The 19,080-nt window shown below is 36.6% G+C and overlaps 1 protein-coding gene across 50 annotated transcripts in view; it reads right to left on the bottom strand.

Moving 5' to 3' along the window:
* Positions 1-19,080, bottom strand: part of LOC307184329 (teneurin-2-like) — a 2,867,364-nt gene that overhangs the window by 1,884,904 nt on the left and 963,380 nt on the right. For 46 of the 50 annotated variants that reach the window (XM_079917763.1, XM_079917760.1, XM_079917746.1 and 43 more), the window contains one exon: positions 11,843-11,994. The exons of 1 other annotated variant lie outside the window; for it this stretch is intronic. The gene's annotated coding sequence lies outside the window, so the exon portion shown is untranslated. Of the gene's footprint in view, positions 1-11,842; positions 11,995-13,721; positions 14,273-19,080 lie in introns of those variants that run through there. 3 more of the 50 variants (XM_079917787.1, XM_079917772.1, XM_079917786.1) reach the window with 2 other exon arrangements.

Here is a 19,080-nt window from a genome sequence, read left to right as displayed (position 1 = left end):
TGTATATATAATAATCCATAATTTATTATTATTGTTTGTAAGAGAAACTCAATACGTACAGCTACAGTAGCAGATGGAATTTAAGGCCAGAACAGTAACCAACAACAACGGAAGGACAAAAAAAAAAAAAAAAACAACAAACGATTTGGCAAAAGAGAATCTTTAGAACTTAACAATAAGAAAGGTAACTTGTCTTTAAATTGTGTTGGACCTTGACAAAGAGAGTATTTTACATTAAAAGCAAAGGAACAAGTTTAACCAAAGTAATTATTACCAGGTTTCAAGTTTGCAAAGCAAGAAATATTGATAATACACAAATTGTGTTGCTGGAGCGAAAGGAAGAAAATCATTTTCCCTAGCAAATATTTGTTGGAAATACCATCTAGGAACTATTATTTAGCTTATAAATTTAACGATTTTAGTTGCAGAAAGGCTTGCTTTACTTTGTGTGCTGTATCTATATTAATAAACTATTGGCGGTAACTGGGCAAGTTACATTATGTTTCTGTGACTCAGTTTCCCACTCTGTAAAATGAGGATAATAATAATACCTACCTCAAAGCATTGTTGTGATTAAACAGTTAATATACATAAAGTGCTTAGAAAAGATCCTGGATCATAGTAAATGCACTACAAGTGGTTGCTGCTATTACTGTTGTTATTTAATGGAGTTAATTATGGAGTCCGAGCAGATTTAATTCAAATCCTAGACCACCAATTACTAGCTGGGTGGTAGTGAGATCAATTGACATATTATTTAACCATTTTAAGCCTCTGTAAAATAGGGACAATAACAGTGCCTTCCTCAAGCTAGGAAGAGTAGATGAGCTCATTTACGGTAAGCCCTTACACCTGTGTCCGGCACCAAGTAAATTTAGCTATTTTTAATAATAGTGAAAGTATGGGTATGGTCACATTCTTTGTCACATTAAAATAAGAAAATTAATCTATTTAGGTCAATAGAATTTGCTTGTGTTTTCTTTCCAACCTTTTAAATGAATGAATTCCACCAAAATCAGCTATCTTTTCCCTGAATACATCCAGACAATCCCTGATTGCTTACATCTGATATGGGGCTTTCTCAAGATCTGATGACAATATCTGATACAAATAAATGATTTTATAGGAATAGGTGCAAATACTTCTCCTCAAATGTAAGGTAAAATGGAGCTGGCTTGTAAGGATGAGACAAGTGGCAACATACTCTGTTTTATGCACTTCTCCAGCAAGGTGGTATTTCAAACTCCATGGCAGATGGGAAAAAAACTTGAGGACAGCTTGTTAGAAAAAGACCCAGACTGCTAAGTCCATCACATCTCTCTTTTTCTTTCCTCATTAATTCTCTGATCCTTATTCCATTGTATAACTTAACTATCTCTATAGGCAAAAAAAAAAAAAAAAGTCTGTATCTAGTTCTCACTACCACCCTTTAGAGGCTTGTACAGTTCTTGAGGCATAAGCCAAGAGGTTTTTCCTAAATGAGAAGCCGGCAGGAAACTTTCACCTGCTCGGCAGGCGAGCAACACTTGTCAGTGAATCTCAATGAACTCAGTACAACTGCTCTTTTGTTTCAGTGTTTGATGTTGCAGGTAGAGAAGATATTTCACTCCTATGAGTACTATAGGTCAGACTACCTCATTCAAACAGAAAATATCACCAAAGATTTAAAAGAAAAGGATGAAAGGGAAAATATGGCTATACACAGAAGGAAAAAATGTGTTTTATTTGGTTTTTACATAGATAGAATATTAGCTACTTAAATCAGACTGACAGAGATGTGCACTACATCTGTTTTGTACTCCCCTATCTTTCACTCTTGTTGAGAGATATCTCCCACGGATATCTCACACTGTTCACTTAGGGTTTCTTTTCTAATTAATGATTAATGCCATCTCCTAATTATAGAGAGTGGCAGACTCTGTAACATGAAGGATAGTCAGAAACTTTGAATTCCTGTGGTTTTCTTTTCAGTCTGTTACTAATATGTGGGGTTAATATGTAACTTTACCTTACATTAATCCTTATCTGAAACAGGTAACAAAATTCTAAAAGAAAGAAGGGAAATTCTGGAAAGGAAAACCCCAGGGCCCATTTGGGTGGCCCGTGCGCCAGATCCAGACCACAGAGGTACTTCTGCTGGCAAATATTTTTAAAAGGTTTGGATTATAATGCTAATATTTAAGGAGTATTAAGAAGTAGTGATGTGGGTTTTTAGTTTCTCTTGAAAAACTTGAAAATCTGGCATTATTATACTGGAACACCTGCATGGTGAAAGTTGGCTAAGTATCTACTATTCCTTTCAGATGGATCGTTTGCTCTCCAGTTTACTAGAGATTCTATATTGTCCTTTTGTCTAATCTATCCTGCCTCTTACCCATTTGCTATAGTTAAATGGTATCTGTAAGCCTTCGAGTTTAAGACCCCCCTACCTCCAGTTATCAAAAGGCGAAACCCTTCACCATCAAATAAACTAAAAACCAACCAAACAAAAATGGCCGTGTAGGTCACTCTGTTACTGTTGCTGGGGTTACACTGACCAATATGATCATCTCTGTTCTCAAGGAGAATCTAGAAATGGTGATCAAATGTACTTCAAAGATAATATAAGTAGTGCTATAAACCTACTAGTGCAGCTCACAAAGACCTAGGATTTTGGACATAGGAGAAGGGAACAGGAAAAAAGTTTGTAAACTACTCAAAGGATGTTTCTAGATAAGCTCTGTCCAGAGAAATATAATGCAAGACACAAATGTAATTTAAAAATTTCTAGTAGTCACAGTAAAAAAAAAAAAAAAGACATACTTGAAATTAATTTTAATAATAAATGTTACTCAGTTCAATAAATCCAAAATACTGTCATTTCAATGAGCAATCAACATACAAATGTTAATGAGATATTGCACTTATATTTTTCATACTAAATCTTTGAAAGACAGTGTGTATGTCTATTTATGGCACCTCCCAGTTGAGACGAGCCACATAGTATTTTCTGCAAATACTATGTCTATTTCAATTTGATTATAGGTCAGATGCATAAAAGTAATAGGCATAGGTCAGATGCTTGGGAAATTAATCGAATTTTTTGGCTACAAAAACACTACCAGGAAGTATTCAAACTGGCTTAAGCCATATACACTATTGATGCTGAATAATGAATGTGTGACAACCAAAATTTTTAAGTTTCTAAGAAAATTTTCCAATCCAATAGTGATAAATGCACCTTTATGTATGAAATTATTGGCTTACATAACTGAACAGTCCAGAGATAGCTCTAACCTCTGGAATAGGTGGATTTAGGTACTTAAGTCATGAATTCAGAACTCAGTCTTGCTGTGTTTTGCTTTGCTTTATTTCTCCATTTATTAAGTATGTTGTCTTGATGGGAAGATGGCAGGCAGAAATTCTAGACTTTCTTCCTATAACCTTAGGTGTCTCAAGCTTTACTTATAGCAGTTTTGTCAAATCAACAATTTAAGTCCACAGGCTCTAATTAGTCAGGTTTAGATTATCTACTCATCCATAAATTAATTACAATAGCTAAGGGAGTATCTTCTCACTGAAGAAGCCTAATTCCAATACTTCCTCTTGAATTCCAGGGTATGGTCAGGCTATTTGATCACAGGTAGGTTGACTGATAGTCATTATTTAAAGGAAAAATGAAGTGTTCTTACCTGAAGGTTAATATATGGAAGATGGGTAGGCAAACCCAACTAATCTTTACTAGGTTAAATTGTGAAGAATTTTGGACACTATACCATAACTTTCAGATCAATAACTTTTTGTTAATATCTGGTTTTGTTCCCATGGTTAAGTTGGAGCCTCTAGAAAGCCTGCATGTTGAACAGTCCCCTGGTAGTTAACAATTCAGGGCAACAATTCAGCACACATAACTTGCATATTATGCAGATACCAGTAGACAAATTCTTCAAAGAAACACAAAACTGTTAAAATTCTGTAATATAAGTGGTTGAAAAGTGGAAAAACTCAGTCTTTCAATAGATTGGCTACTCTAACTTTGAATAGTTTATCTTAATGTTTGAACTAATCAGTTAAGATATTCTGTCATATGACTAAGCTTTTATGATCACTTCCCTTAAAACTCTATTTCACTATTTCCAGGTAATTTCTAATTGCTTTTAATTTTTTTCACTAAATTTATTCTTGAGTATTTCATTTAGGTGTAAGTAGATAAAACATCATGCATAGGTATTCTGTGATATCTACACCTAGGTCTTACAAGTTTGAGTTTATACAACCATGATTTATTACTTCCAAATGATTTCTTTCCAATAAGGTTCTTAGGTGTTCACTTGCTTTCAAAGTTATTTTACTTTTAAAGAGTTCCTTCTATTTGATAACACATTTTACTTTAGTCATATACAATGACATTTTAGTGTCAAATAAAATATTCAATACTTTGAGATAAATTTATCATGGACTTATATATACTACCAAAATAGATAGCTAGTGGGAAGCAGCCGCATAGCACAGGGAGATCAGCTTGGTGCTTTGTGACCACCTAGAGGGGTGGGATAGCGAGGGTGGGAGGGAGACGCCAAGAGGGAGGAGATATGGGGATATATGTATACGTATAGCTGATTCACTTTGTTACAAAGCAGAAACTAACACCATTATAAAGCAATTATACTCCAATAAAGATGTTAAAATTTAAAAAAACTTAAAATTAAAAAAAAATTTATTACAAGCATTAGTGAGAAAACACTTCCAATTTATATAGCTTGAATTTGGTTAACTCATAGCAGTGTTTGTAATAAGTACCCAAAAGGTTTTATTAATTATATCATAATATAAAATCTAAGTTTAATAAATTACAAAGCATTGTACTGTACTGCATCATTACATATGATATGAAGTTAGATTTTTAAAATAATATCATAAATTTGTACCATATTCCAAGTGATAATTTTTATAGATTGTTGTCATGTAATCATTTGTCTTTTGATAATTTTCAAATGCTAACTATATTATTCTAATAATAAACATAAATATAATATAAAAGCATAAAGTTGTATAGCAAGAGACTAGGTCTACAAAATTGCAATTACTAAGGAAATTTAGAGTTTAAAATCAGCTTCTGCTAAGTCCTGATTTAATTCTTATTTAATAGAAAGTGAAGTACCCAACAAACCGCTTTACATATTTTTATAGGCAACTAGGACTAACATTAACAAATAATTTTAAAATTATATTTTTATTCCATTATTCCCAAATATCCAAAGAGTGTCTTGAGTCTCTTATCTCAGAAAAGAAGATTATTGAGGCGATTTTGCAGAAGAATCAATGAACACAACAGTATTTTAGCCTAAACTATCAAGGAAATTAAGGACTCTGCATGTGTTTATTGAATGAATTACCATAAAGCTTTACTATTAAGAAAGTGCTGTAGAATACCAGTCATTTCACCTTCAATAATGCAACTGTAATGTTAAGAATCCATTATGTGCATTTTAGTCACTCAATACACAACTGTTGAATAAATCAATGTGTACTCAGCAATGGTTATCTTTTTCTTTCTTTTTTGTTATTGTTGTTGCTGTTATTACTATTCTATTTTAATGCAGAGTATTGTGCCAAGGTAGAACAGTTTCAAATGAAGACAAGCCAAAGTAAGAGGTTTACTCTAGTTCAATCAAAGGTACTGAATGCCAACATTTCCTGCTCATAATAAAAGGTAATATTTTGAATTGTTTGCTTCTGAATAATGGTTTGAAACTCTTTGGAAGTTCTCCAGGTGCAGGTTAGCTATCAAAGTTTATGGAGCATAATTTTAACTTAGATCTTGGAAAAATTCAAATTCCCATACTTAATTCTAATTCCATAGGACTAATTCTATAAGGACTAAGAATCTGTATTTTAAGCAAGTAACCCACATAACTTTTTAGCTGGCAATTCTCAGGCTGTATAACAAACACTGTACCTACCACTTAAATATATAATAATCTTTAGGCAACACTTGTTTTGTACCCTACCTCCATTCCCTACCCCTAGAGCCATGGTCCCTGAATTATACTAAATGTTATGTACTTAGCTCTAACCAAAGGTAATGACATAAAAATTGACTATATAAAATATTACATATATTCCTTAAAACAATGATCAAAGATGTTATAAAATATTGTATTGTATTAAATATATTTAATGTATTTAAAATATTGATTGCTTCTTGAACGTCAAAAAGAAACCTATGTTCAGCTGTAATAAATGTAACAATTATCGTTAGTATATTTCATCCTTTTGTTCATCATGATAAGTGCATGTGTGTGTGTGTCTCTCTCTCTGCCAATAACAAATCCATATAAGAATCGCCAGGGAAATAGTTTGAAAATTCACAGGCCTATCCACTGTACTGGAATGGAATCTTATTGAAGGTGTCCTCTAATGTTAATTTTGAAAGTGTTTTCTAGGCATTTCAAACTTTGACCCCCTCAACTAAATTGAGAACCACAGCTATAAGCAGTGAGTAGAAATCATCCCCACAATGCAGATTAATAAAATTATTACCCTGCTCTCAAACAGTTCCTGCCAACAGATCTGTATGCATTTATAAATAAAACTTATAAAACAAATTCCAAATTCTCCTCTAAAAGAAAAATTCCTGTTTCCTCTACTCATAATACTTTGGACACCACATGTGAGGATTTTTCCTGCACATCGAGCAATTCTGACATTAGCTACCTGGAGTTAACTGAGAGCGCACAGATTAAGGTCTTAGTCCCAGAAGACTGTCCCTCATTTCAGATACCCATCGCAAGTCCAGGCCTCCCATACTTCAGCCAGCTGCAAAATGGGAGTTTGCCCGACCCTCTCCTCTGGTTCAATAACTTGCTATAATAGCTCACATAACTCAGGGAAAAGCTGACATTTACCAGTTTATTATAAAGGATATAATAAAGAATACTGATGAACAGTCAGATGAAGAGGTAAATAAGGCAAGATATACAGGGTGTGCACAGAGCGTCCATGCCTTCTCTGGATGGTGACGCCTTCCGAAGACCTCCATGTGTTCACCAACCTGGAAACTCTCCAAATACTTTCTTTTACAGTTTTTATGGAGGTTCTATTACTTAGTCATGGTTGATTTGATTAAATCATTGGCCACTGGTGATTAACTTAGTCCTCAGCCCCTTGCTACACCCTAAGGGTGGAAATTGGGGCTGAAAGTCCCAACCTTCTAATCACGATTTGTTCCTCTAGCAACTAGCCCCCATCATCTAAGAGTCACCTCTTTATCATAAACTCAGGTATAGTTGAAAGGGGCTTATTATGAGTAACAAAAGATGCTCTTCTCATCTCTATCACTCAAGAAACTGCAAGGATTTGGAGAGCCATGTACCAGGAAGCGGGGATTGAAAAAAACTATGTATTTTTTATTATATCACAATATCACATTCTCCAATAGCACTGTTGAGTAATTTTTGATGAGATTTCCCCAACTAATGGTTTTACGAAGACATGAATGGAAAAGAGTATTACACCTGATAAAATTTCTTTGTTTTGACTGTTCTTTTCAAACTTTCTCGCTCACTTACTGAAATCTTTCCTCTATCCTAAAGCATCTAATTCCCTCACCCTACATCCTGACATACCATTCTGATGTACAGTAACTGAGTCCTCAGACTGGCATCCCATCCACTCCCATCCTCACAAGAACAAAAGCTGCTCTTCTTCTGATCTACCCCCCTCTTTAAAGAACAAATTAATTTTTCTTTCCTGTCACTTCAGTAAAATGGAGTTCGCTAAAACATATGCCTGAAAAGAACATAGTGGAGTCAATTATGTTATTATATTTAAAGTTAGGAGGTATCAAGGAAAGAAATTTGTTACATAAAAGTGGATCAGAAAATAAGGGTGTCAGAAAGAAAAAGGTTCCTATACATTATCTAGAACACTTGGGTCTGCTGGGGTTAGAACAATGAGGGTGGTATTGTCTCATGGGAGACCTACTGTTTAGTTCAGGCCTTTATTTCACACACCTCTATGAAGCTGACAGACATAATAAAATGAATCTATTCACTGAACTGCTAAATATTTATAGTAATATTTGGACAGTTTGGAAAAAAGCAGCAGATATTATGATCATGCATGAATTTCCAAAAAATTTCATGAAAAAACTACAGAAAAATGATTCTTAATCCTAAGTGAAGTATTCACTGAAAACCTCAATACCTTAATTTCTATGTTTGTGGAATACATGTCACATTGAAACATCTTGCATTGTTGGACATTGGTCAACACAGGTACTTTTAAATACTAAAATACTCTCTAAATACCTACATTCTAGGAAAATAGAAATGCTCTAGCCCTGTATCTTTTTCTTTTCCCAATAAAGTATAGACTCTATTATGATGATGACACATATGATAAACACAGCCCTAAAATATAAAGAACGAACTATTAAAAAATAAAGATTTATTTCAAATACATTGCTCTAGCTTAAGTAACCAAGCACTTAGGCGAACACTTCCTATGTTTAGGCATAAGCAATCATTTTGCTACGCAACGTCATGTTTGGAAATGATAATCCAAGTCGAAGTATTTTGCCCCTAGAGTCTTCATTCAGAGTATTTTCCAGTGGTGTCACAAGTAGATAAATGCACCTAATTACTAGATTGTACATCCTGATATATGTTTATTTGACTATGCAAAGAACCCACCAAATGTATAATTTTCCCTTCTTAAAAAAACAGAGTAATTTAAATGCAAAAGATATGTTAATCAGCATTATCATTGAGATTTTTCATATGGCAAGTTAGGATGCTTGGAATGATCATTTTGCTGTCAGCAATAAAGCAGCTTACACTGGAAATCCATTATGGAAACATCTCAACAATCTCAAAAAAATGGAACTCAAAGTCCCCCTGTCAGCAAGCATGGTGCTGGCTTTTATATAATAATAATCATACGGCACCTACAAACTATTTCCAACAAGAGTAGGGAAAGAAAGGTAGAACCCAGGCTATAATACTGTAGAAAAGAGTCGATAAAACAATAAGAAGAACACAATTTGAAAATGAAGGAAATAAGCAGAATATGCTCTTCCAAATTACTGTACAAGTTCTTTTGAAGTACAAGTAGTCATTGCAATAGAAAAATTTGAAGTGGAGGGGTTTTAATCATATGATGAGTAGTGGGGACTCACCAGCGAAAGGGTGCTCCTATTAGCATTTCTTCCAGTAATTGTTATTTTAATTTGGCTGAAATAAACTATAATGCCCCAGACCAGTGATAAAACTGTATATAGTTTGGCAGCTTTTTTTCCCTTTAGGAAAGAGATCCATTAAGAACACTACTATTTTGATTTAAGAAAAAAAAGTACTGTTACTCATTTTTATCAATGCAATATAGTCTGGAAACACTTCTTCTGGTGCCCCCTCCATTAAACTATCACATGTTAGATGTGTATTTTATCTTCAGACAGAAAAGCTTCATTTGGGGGGTTGTTTTCTAACTAGGAATTGACCCAAAAGTGCCACCTCTGCCTTTTCCACTTCTCTTCCAAAGTTCTGAAAACTCTAAGGCATTGTTATTTTGTTATAAATTTTAATGAATTAATGAGGTGAGTATGTATAAACATACCTATATCCTTTAAAAATGCAATCATTTCATTCCTGATACATTCAACTGTGTACTTTCTAAATAGAGAACAATGCACTGATTGTATGAGGTTTCAGTGTAAATGTTATTCCCCTTAAGTTTAAAATTAACGTAATAAAATGCATCTAAAGTTTTATAAACTGGTAGAAGAAACAGAAGCGCTATTTTTAAAACTCTAATTATTTTACCTGGGTATGGGCTGAATTTCAGCTTGTGAGTATACAGATGGAGACCTCTTAGGGATAAAATGTGTTAGTTCAGGAAAGAGGCCATGAAAGCTTGAGCAAAGGAGAGGTTGCAGTGGGATTCTTCAACAAATGGGTAGAAGATTTGAAAGTAGAAACAACAGTGTAAATGCCGAATTATGTAATCAGAATAGAAAAAGAGAGGAGGGATCAAAAACATAATGATGTAAGTGGTAGAAGCCTAGGAGACCTAGAGAACAGCAAAATTAGAAAAGAGATAATAAAATGAAAGATTATTAGCTCACACTGACATATTCTAAATCAATGGCAAGCATATTTGTTTAAAATGCAGAGGTCTACATTTCTAGATGTGTCAGTGAGAAATCATGAAAGCAGTGGAAGAGAGGTATAGTTACAGATTTATGCCTCAGTAGTCTCAGAGACTAAAGAGTGCTTTGGTCTCTCAAAAGATAAAATGTAAATATTATAAAGAAAACATAGTATACATATATCGATTCAGAAAATTTTCTATTATAAAAGCTTATAAATTATGCCAAGAGACTGAATAGTCAAGTAATATGATAATGTTGATAAATAGTTCTGCAATTTCAAGCACCACGGTTTGATAATGTGAGAGATTCTGTGATTAACACAACCAAAGCTTCCTCTTAACTCCAAGAAATTGAACAGTGAAATATCCTCAGAACAAAATTGACGTTTGATCTTCTATTTTCTATTCTGTAAAACCTTTAAGCTGACTGTTTCCCTCAGAAAACTCTCTTGGGTATTGCTACTATGTTGCAACTTTTAAACAAAGGCTTGAACTAATGACTTTGGTTGGTGTTTCTCCTCCCACAATCCTTATTATAGCAAGTTGACCTTAGATGGTTCTACCTCTGTCTTATGGTTCTACATCACCTTCATTTGAATCCAAGCTCCATTTCTTTTCAGGCAATAGATCTATAACTCGCCCTGGAGATTAACAAACTTACTGTGAAATATCCCAGAGGAGAGAAAAATAGCCAAATTATATATGGAGAAATCTACGAAGCAGACTTTTAAAATAAGTGCCATTATCCTGATGTGGCTTTCCTAGAAGTCAGCAAATCACAAAAAAAAAACCCAAAAGCCTAGAATTTGACAAAGATTCTTTGCTTGATCAAACTTTAGTCAGTCTCCTCAACCTTCATCTAAGTACATCTATGCATTTCCTTGTAAAATCTAGTTTTAGCAAGAACCTTGGTAAGTCAGTTTAAACATAACCCCCCAACCATTGATAGCTGATTGGTTCCTCATCCTCCACCATCCCTCAGATGATGTCTGCTTTCTCTGGCCTGTATTCAGCAAAAATTCTATTAGGTCATTTTATTCCCCTTACTCTTGATGTTTCCTCTTGGTAATTTTCTATTCACTGACCCCCACCCTGCTCCTTGGCAGTAAATTTTCACTTGCCCATGCTGTATTAGTAGTTGAGTACAATCTCTATCCCCCATTGTGAAATTCCATTGCAGTGGTCCCTGAATCTATGGCCATGGTCCTTAATAAAGTCTGCCTTGCCATCTCTAACAAGTGTCACTGCATATGTTTTTTCTTTAACACCTTCTATTATGCTGAAGCTATCTCCCCAATGAAGACGATGGGACAATAGTAACTGAAAGTAATATGCATTTTACTCTGCTTCAACTTTCACAAATTGAATAGCCCCCTTTTCCAGAAAAAAACAGAATCTTCCTGCTCATAGAGATTCAGTGGCTAGATGCAGAAGTACCAAAATGGCTGCTGACAGACTACATCATTTAAAGCAAACTTCTTTAGAATAAATAGATCATCTGTAGAATTCCCAAAGAGACAATAGATAAATTGCTGTATTTCCTACCGAAAAAAAATGATTCCATTTAGAAGGACTCTAGTAAGATCTTTCCAATTTTGAAAGTTAATTTTATGTATTTTTACATTTTAGCGATAAGAGAGAAACAAAACTTTCCTTCCTATGAAGGACATGTGTAGAAAATCTTAAAAGAAATGTAGGTTGAAGGACCCACCTGTGGTAAAGAAGAGATTTTCTGATGACTGGAGCCAAAATGAGGATTTCCTGCAGACTGAGGTTTCTTTAAGTGTTTCAGGGTCCCTGTCTGCTATTTTCTTATCTAATGTATCTTCACCTCTCAGCCCTTAATGACAGCGTTCTAAGAACCTAAAAGGGGGGAAAAAGACATTTTTGAGAAGACTGCTGAGTTACAGCAAAGTCACCTTGTACTTGCTTCAGATGTTGTACACTCAGGAATATAAAACAGAAACATCTTGTTACAGCAGTCAACTTGCTGAATATATAGTCAAGAGTGAAGAGGCTACGACACATCCAAGTAATATAAAAAAGGGGAAAAAAGACTTTCACTGTATGTACAAGGCTAGTTTCGTTTTAAGAATTACTTTTACAAAGGATGCTGCTGCATTTTGTTTGAGAAAGGAAGTGGCAGGCATGAGAAGAGATGGAGAGAGAAATGTAAGCAAGGTCATTATTCAAGACACAGTTATGGATTGCCCACTATGCACAGTTACAATGACGAACAAGACTTAGACTGTCTTTCCAGAGTTTCCAGTGCAGCTGTGTAAAAGATAACCAAACATGCAATTATAATGCAATGGGATAAATGTAATGGTGGAAGGTTATGGTGGAGTCTACATGTTTCCTAAATTTGGGAGTCGAAAAGAGAGTAAAGGAAGACTTACCAGGAGAAAGAAAAAAACTTGCAACCAGAGAGCTGAAGGAAGTATAGCGGTTAACCAAATTAGAACACTGGAGACACAGGTACAGAAAATTTTATATAAGAGGGAAGTTCAAGAGCTTAAAAGTGTAAGAAAGAGCTAAGTCTGGGAAGATGAGGACACAAATCTCACCTTGACTTCTATGCCCTGTTTAAGAGGGACCTGAACCTAAAAATTACAATCAGATTTTGAATAATAAAAGCAATGCCCCTTGGAGCGTCAGGCTCACGGGAGGCCTTAAAATCTTACTAAATATCTTTACCAACTTTCTTTAAACTCATTAATAGAAGTTTTTCTAAAGTTAATCTCAAAGTGTTTAACTTTTTTTTAATGTGCTTTTGGATCTAAATCAAATGAATATATGTAACATATGTAATTTTTTTTTAAGAAACCAGCTTTTATTTTTTAAAGACTGAACAAAGAAACAAGTTTTTCTTTGGATTTGGCTAAGCTGGGATGCTGATGAAATGGCTGTTTGCAAATGGACCATTTGTGTCCATGGAGTAACATATATAGGCACCCATATAAATATGCATACACATATGTAGACATATATATGCTTTTCTTTCCTTTCTTTTTTTTTGACCCTTCTATCTTTTGGAACTAGGCTGGCAAACCTAAATGTTTAGGAATTTGTAATACTTTTGCAAAATGAGTTATTTTAATCTAATGAACATATGCAACAGGCAATTTAGCAAAATAGTAAAAAAAAAAAAAAGGCATATATCAAGTATTAAAATCTACTTGATCCGAGAGTCCTTCAAGATGGCGGAGGAGTACGACGTGGAGATCACCTTCCCCCCACAAATACTTCAGAAATACATATACATGTGGAACAACTCCTACAGAACACCTACTGAACGCTGGCAAAAGACCTCAGACTTCCCAAAAGGCAAGAAACTCCCCACGTACCTGGCTGGGGTAAAAGAAAAAAGAAGAAACAGAGACAAAAAAATAGGAACGGCACCGGCACCAGTGGGAGGGAGCTGTGAAGGAGGAGAGCTTTCCACACACTAGGAAGCCCCTTTGCGGGCGGAGACTGCGGGTGGCGGAGGGGGTAAGCTTCGGGGCCGCGGAGGAGAGCACAGCAACAGGGGTGCGGAGGGCAAAGAGGAAAGATACCCGCACGGAGGATAGCTGCCGACCAGCACTCACCGGCCTGAGAGGCTTGTCGGCTCACCCGCCGGGGCGGGCGGAGCTGGGAGTTGAGGCTCGGGCTTCGGTCGGAGCACAGGGAGAGGACTGGGGTGGCGGCGTGAACACAGCCTGAAGGGGCTAGTGCGCCACGGCTGGCCGGGAGGGAGTCCGGGGAAAAGTCTGGACCTGCCGAAGAGACAAGAGACTTTTTCTTCCCTCTTTGTTTCCTGGTGCGCGAGGAGAGGGGATTAAGAGCGCTGCTTAAAGGTGCTCCAGAGACGGGCGCGAGCCGCGGCTAAAAGCGCGGACCCCAGAGACGGGCATGAGACGCTAAGGCCGCTGCTGCCGCCACCAAGAAGCCTGAGGGCGAGCACAGGTCACTGTCCACACCTCCCCTCCTGGGAGGCTGTGCAGCCCGCCACTGCCAGGGTCCCGTGATCCGAGGACAACTTCCACGGGAGAACGCACGCGCGCCTCAGGCTGGTGCAACGTCACGCCGGCCTCTGCCGCCGCAGGCTCGCCCCGCCTCCGTACCCCTCCCTCCCCCACGGCCTGACTGAGCCAGAGCGCCCGCATCAGCGGCTCCTTTAACTCAGTCCTGTCTGAGCGAAGAACAGACGCCCTCAGGCGACCTACACGGAGAGGCGGGTCCAAATCCAAAGCTGAACCCTGGGAGCTGTGCGAACAAAGAAGATAAAGGGAAATTTCTCCCAACAGCCTCAGGAGCAGCGGATTAAAGCTCCACAATCAACTTGATATACCCTGCATCTGTGGAATACCTGAGTAGACAACGAATCATCCCAAAATTGAGGCAGTGCACTTTGGGAGCAATTGTAGACTTGGGGTTTGCTTTCTGCATCGAATTTATTCCTGGTATTATGTTTATCTTAGTTTAGTAATTAGAGTTTATTATCATTGGTAGATTTGCTTATTGATTTGGTTGTTCTCTTCCCTTTTTTAAAATATAAAGATATATATTTTTTTTTTCTCCTTTTTCTCTTTTTGTGAGTGTGTATGTGTATGCTTCTTTGTGTGATACTGTCTGTATAGCTTTGCTTTTACATTTGTCCTACGGCTCTGTCTGTCCATTTTGTTTTTTTTTTTAAGTATAGTTTTTAGCGCTTGCTATCATTGGTGGAGTTGTTTTTAGGTTTGGTTGCTCTCTTCTTTTTTTTGCAGTACGCGGGCCTCTCACCATTGTGGCCTCTCCCGTTGCGGAGCACAGGCTTCGGACGCGCAGGCTCAGCAGCCATGGCTCACGGGCCCAGCAGCTCTGCGGCATGTGGGATCCTCCCGGACTGGGACACGAACCCATGTCCCCTGCATCGGCAGGCGTACTCTCAACCACTGCGCCACCAGAGAAGCCCGGTTGCTCTCTTCTTTCTTGATTTTTTTTTTCTCTTTTAAATTTTTTTCTTATTTTTATTTTTAATAATTTTTATTTTAATAAATTTGTTTTATTTTACTTTTCTTTCTTTTTTTCTCCCTTTTCTTCTGAGCCGTGTGGCTGACAGGGTCTTGGTGCTCTGGCTGGGTGTCAGGCCTCTGCCTCTGAGGTGGGAGAGCTGAGTTCAGGACATTGGGCCACCAGAGATCTCCGGGCTCCACATAATATCGAACGGCGAAAGTTCTCCCAGAGATCTCCATCTCAATGCTAAGACCCAGCTCCACTCAACGACCAGCAAGCTCCAGTGCTGGACACCCTATGCCAAAGAACTAGCAAGACAGGAACACAGCCCCTCCCATTAGCGGAGAGGCTGCCTAAAATCATAATAAGGTCACAAACACCACAAAACACACCACTGGATGTGGTCCTGCCCACCAGAAAGACAAGATCCAGCCTCATCCACCAGAACATAGACACCATTCCCCTCCACCAGGAAGCCTACACAACCCACTGAACCAACCTTACCCACTGGGGGAAGACACCAAAAACAATGGGAACTATGAACCTGCAGCCTGTGAAAAGGAGACCCCAAACACAGTAAGTTAAGCAAAATGAGAAGACAGAGAAATATACAGCAGATGAAGCAGCAAGGTAAAAACCCACCAGAACAAACAAATGAATAGGAAACAGGTAGTCTACGTGAAAAAGAATTCAGAGTAATGATAGTAAAGATGATCTAATATCTTGGAAATAGAATGGGGAAAATACAAGAAACGTTTAGCAAGGACCTAGAAGAAATAAAGAGCAAACAAACAATGATGAACAGCACAATAAGTGAAATTAAAAATTCCCTAGAAGGGATCAATAGCAGAATAACTGAGGCAAAAGAACGGATAAGTGACCTGGAGAATAAAATAGTGGAAATAACTACTGCAGAGAAGAATAAAGAAAAGAGAATGAACAGAATTGAGGACAGTCTCAGAGACCTCTGGGACAATATTAAACAAACCAACATTCGAATTAGAGGAGTCCCAGAAGAAGAAGAGAAAAAGAAAGGGACTGAGAATATATTTGAAGTGATTATAGCTGGAAACTTCCCTAATAGGGGAAAGGAAATAATCAAGTCCAGGAAGCACAGAGAATCCCATACAGGATAAATCCAAGGAGAAACATGCCAAGACACACATTAATCAAACTACCAAAATTAAATACAAAGAAAAAATATTAAAAGCAGCAAGGGAAAAACAACAAGCATCATACAAGGGAATCCCCATAAGGTTAACAGCTGATCTTTCAGCAGAAACTCAGCAAGCCAGAAGGGAGTGGCAGGACATATTTAAAGTGATGAAAGGGAAAAACCTACAACCAAGATTACTCTACCCAGCAAGGATCTCATTCAGATTCAACGGAGAAATTAAACCTTTACAGACAAGCAAAAGTTAAGAGAATTCAGCACCATCAAACCAGCTTTACAACAAATGATAAAGGAGCTTCTCTAGGCAGGAAACACAAGAGAAGGAAAAGACCTACAATAACAAAGCCAAAACAATTAAGAAAATGGTAACAGGAACATACATAGCGCTAACTACCTTAAATGTAAATGGATTAAATGCCCCAACCAAAAGACATAGACTGGCTGAATGGATACTAAAACAAGACCTGTGTATATGCTGTCTACAAGAGACCCGCTTCAGACCTAGGGACACATACAGACTCAAAGTGAAGGGATGGAAAAAGATATTGCATGCAAATGGAAATTAAAAGAGACAAAGAAGGACACTACATAATGATCAAAGGATCAATCCAAGAAGAAGATATGATTGTAAATATTTATCCACCCAACATAGGAGCACTTCAATCCATAAGGCAAATGCTAACAGCCATAAAAGGGGAAATCGAGAGTAACACAATCATAGTAGGGTGCTTTAACACCTCACTTTCACCAAAGGACAGATCATCCAAAATGAAAATAAATAAGGAAACATAAGCTTTAAATGATACATTAAACAAGATGGACTTAATCGATATTTATAGGACATTCCATCCCAAAACAACAGAATACACTTTCTTCTCCAGTGCTCATGGAACATTCTCCAGGATCATATCTTGGGTCACAAATCAAGCCTTGGTAAATTCAAGAAAATTGAAATCGTATCAAGTATCTTTTCCGACCACAACACTATGAGACTAGATATCAATTACAGGAAAAAATCTGTAAAAAATGCAAACACATGGAGGCTACACAATACACTATTAAATATCCAAGAGATCACTGAAGAAATCAGAGGAAATCAAAAATACCTAGAAACAAATGACAATAAAAACACGACCACCCAAAACCTATGGGATGCAGCAAAAGCAGTTCTAAGAGGGAAGTTTACAGCAATAATCCTACCTCAAGAAACAAGAAACATCTCAAATAAACAACCTAAATTTACACCTAAAACAATTAGTGAAAGAAGAACAAAAAACAAAAAACCCGAAGTTAGCAGAAGGAAAGAAATCATAAAGACCAGATCAGAAATAAATGAAAAAGAAACAAAGGAAACAAGAGCAAAGATCAATAAAACTAAAAGCTGGGTCTTTGAGAAGATAAACAAAATTGATAAACCATTATCTTTTACCTTAAATATAAGACAAAAAGAACTGTTAGAAAAGAGATGCTGTAGGTGGTGGGTAAAAGTGAATCCTGTGTTTTCCTTGCTGCAAGAAAAACTGCTGAGCCTATAGGTAGGTTTTGTTCCCATAAATCCACTGTGTGCGCTAGGTGTAAGCTAATGTGCCATCAACTTGGATTATACTTATTTATGTGCATTTCAAGACCTGATCGGTGGTCTAGAAAGAGTTAATACTGAATGAACTAAATGAAAGTTCTGCTGACTAGAACTGAAGAATTCACTTGTGGCCAATGAATATACAGTTACACATCAGTTCTTATAAATCCCTAGCATATGTCTATACATAGACATTACACTGTCTCTTTTCATACCTTTAAGTCATGGTCACAATATGCTAATTTTAAATGTTATTCGTAATCATTAAGTTACAGAAACATATTACAAGGTATGAGTGGAAAAAAAAAAAAAATCTCTGCTTCTTAGTCTAAAAATCCCCAAAGAAATGATGCAGTAAAACAATAACACCTCTTTTACAAAATTTTTAATGCATTTTTTATGGTTTTAGTCATCAGAAAAGCATGTTTGTATTTTTATGCATATGGTATATTTTACTATGTTCTTTAATTGGACAGGGAAAATGGTTCTTTCTCTTCTCAGTGAAGCTTGCTACAGCCAAAATGTGTTGTGTTTGCCTACCCAGAGCTATCCTCTCCCTTCTGTAAATAGATGACCTTAATTAACTTGTTAGAGACCACACTCCCTTCATTGAACTGTAATTTTGGTGGGACACTTATATGAGGTGCTGATTATAATATTAGCATGATATGGGTGGAAAATGGCCTAAATTAGGTCAACCAAAATCTCTCTCAGGAATATGAATCCTGAATATAATGAATGAACAGAAAACACTTTATTCATTCTGTGACAGTGGAAACCTGATGTTCTTTTCATTTTTTAAAAATTCCTAGCTCTTATAATTTACCTTATTTCTGTCTTTCTTGAAGCCTGGTGGTTCTATTTTTTCATTCTTTCCATAAGCTGCCTCATGTATTGCAAAAAAAAAAAAAAAAAAAAATTGACCCAAGTTACCCATAGATGGTTTCTATTGCTTCTAACCAAATTTCCACAACTGACACAAAGACTGATAGCAAAGCTCATATGGGATGAAGCAAGTGCTAAAAGAAAAGAAAAATTGAGTACCAAAAGGGAGAAAAAAAACCAATATATTATGGGAAGAATAGAGGAGGGAGAGCTAGCTCATGTTTGCTTAAAAATAAGTTTTATGGAGGAAGGAAAAGAACGGATGGAATTTTCAGAGAAGTTGATGGGGATCAGCGCCTGTTTAAGAGGAGAAAGCAGCATTGGCAAAGGG

This window comes from Stenella coeruleoalba (genome assembly GCF_951394435.1).
Source record: "Stenella coeruleoalba genome assembly, chromosome: 3".
NCBI classification, from domain to species: domain Eukaryota; kingdom Metazoa; phylum Chordata; class Mammalia; order Artiodactyla; family Delphinidae; genus Stenella; species Stenella coeruleoalba.
The sequence above is the reverse complement of the archived record's forward strand: the minus strand, read 5'-3'. Positions and strand labels throughout refer to the sequence as shown.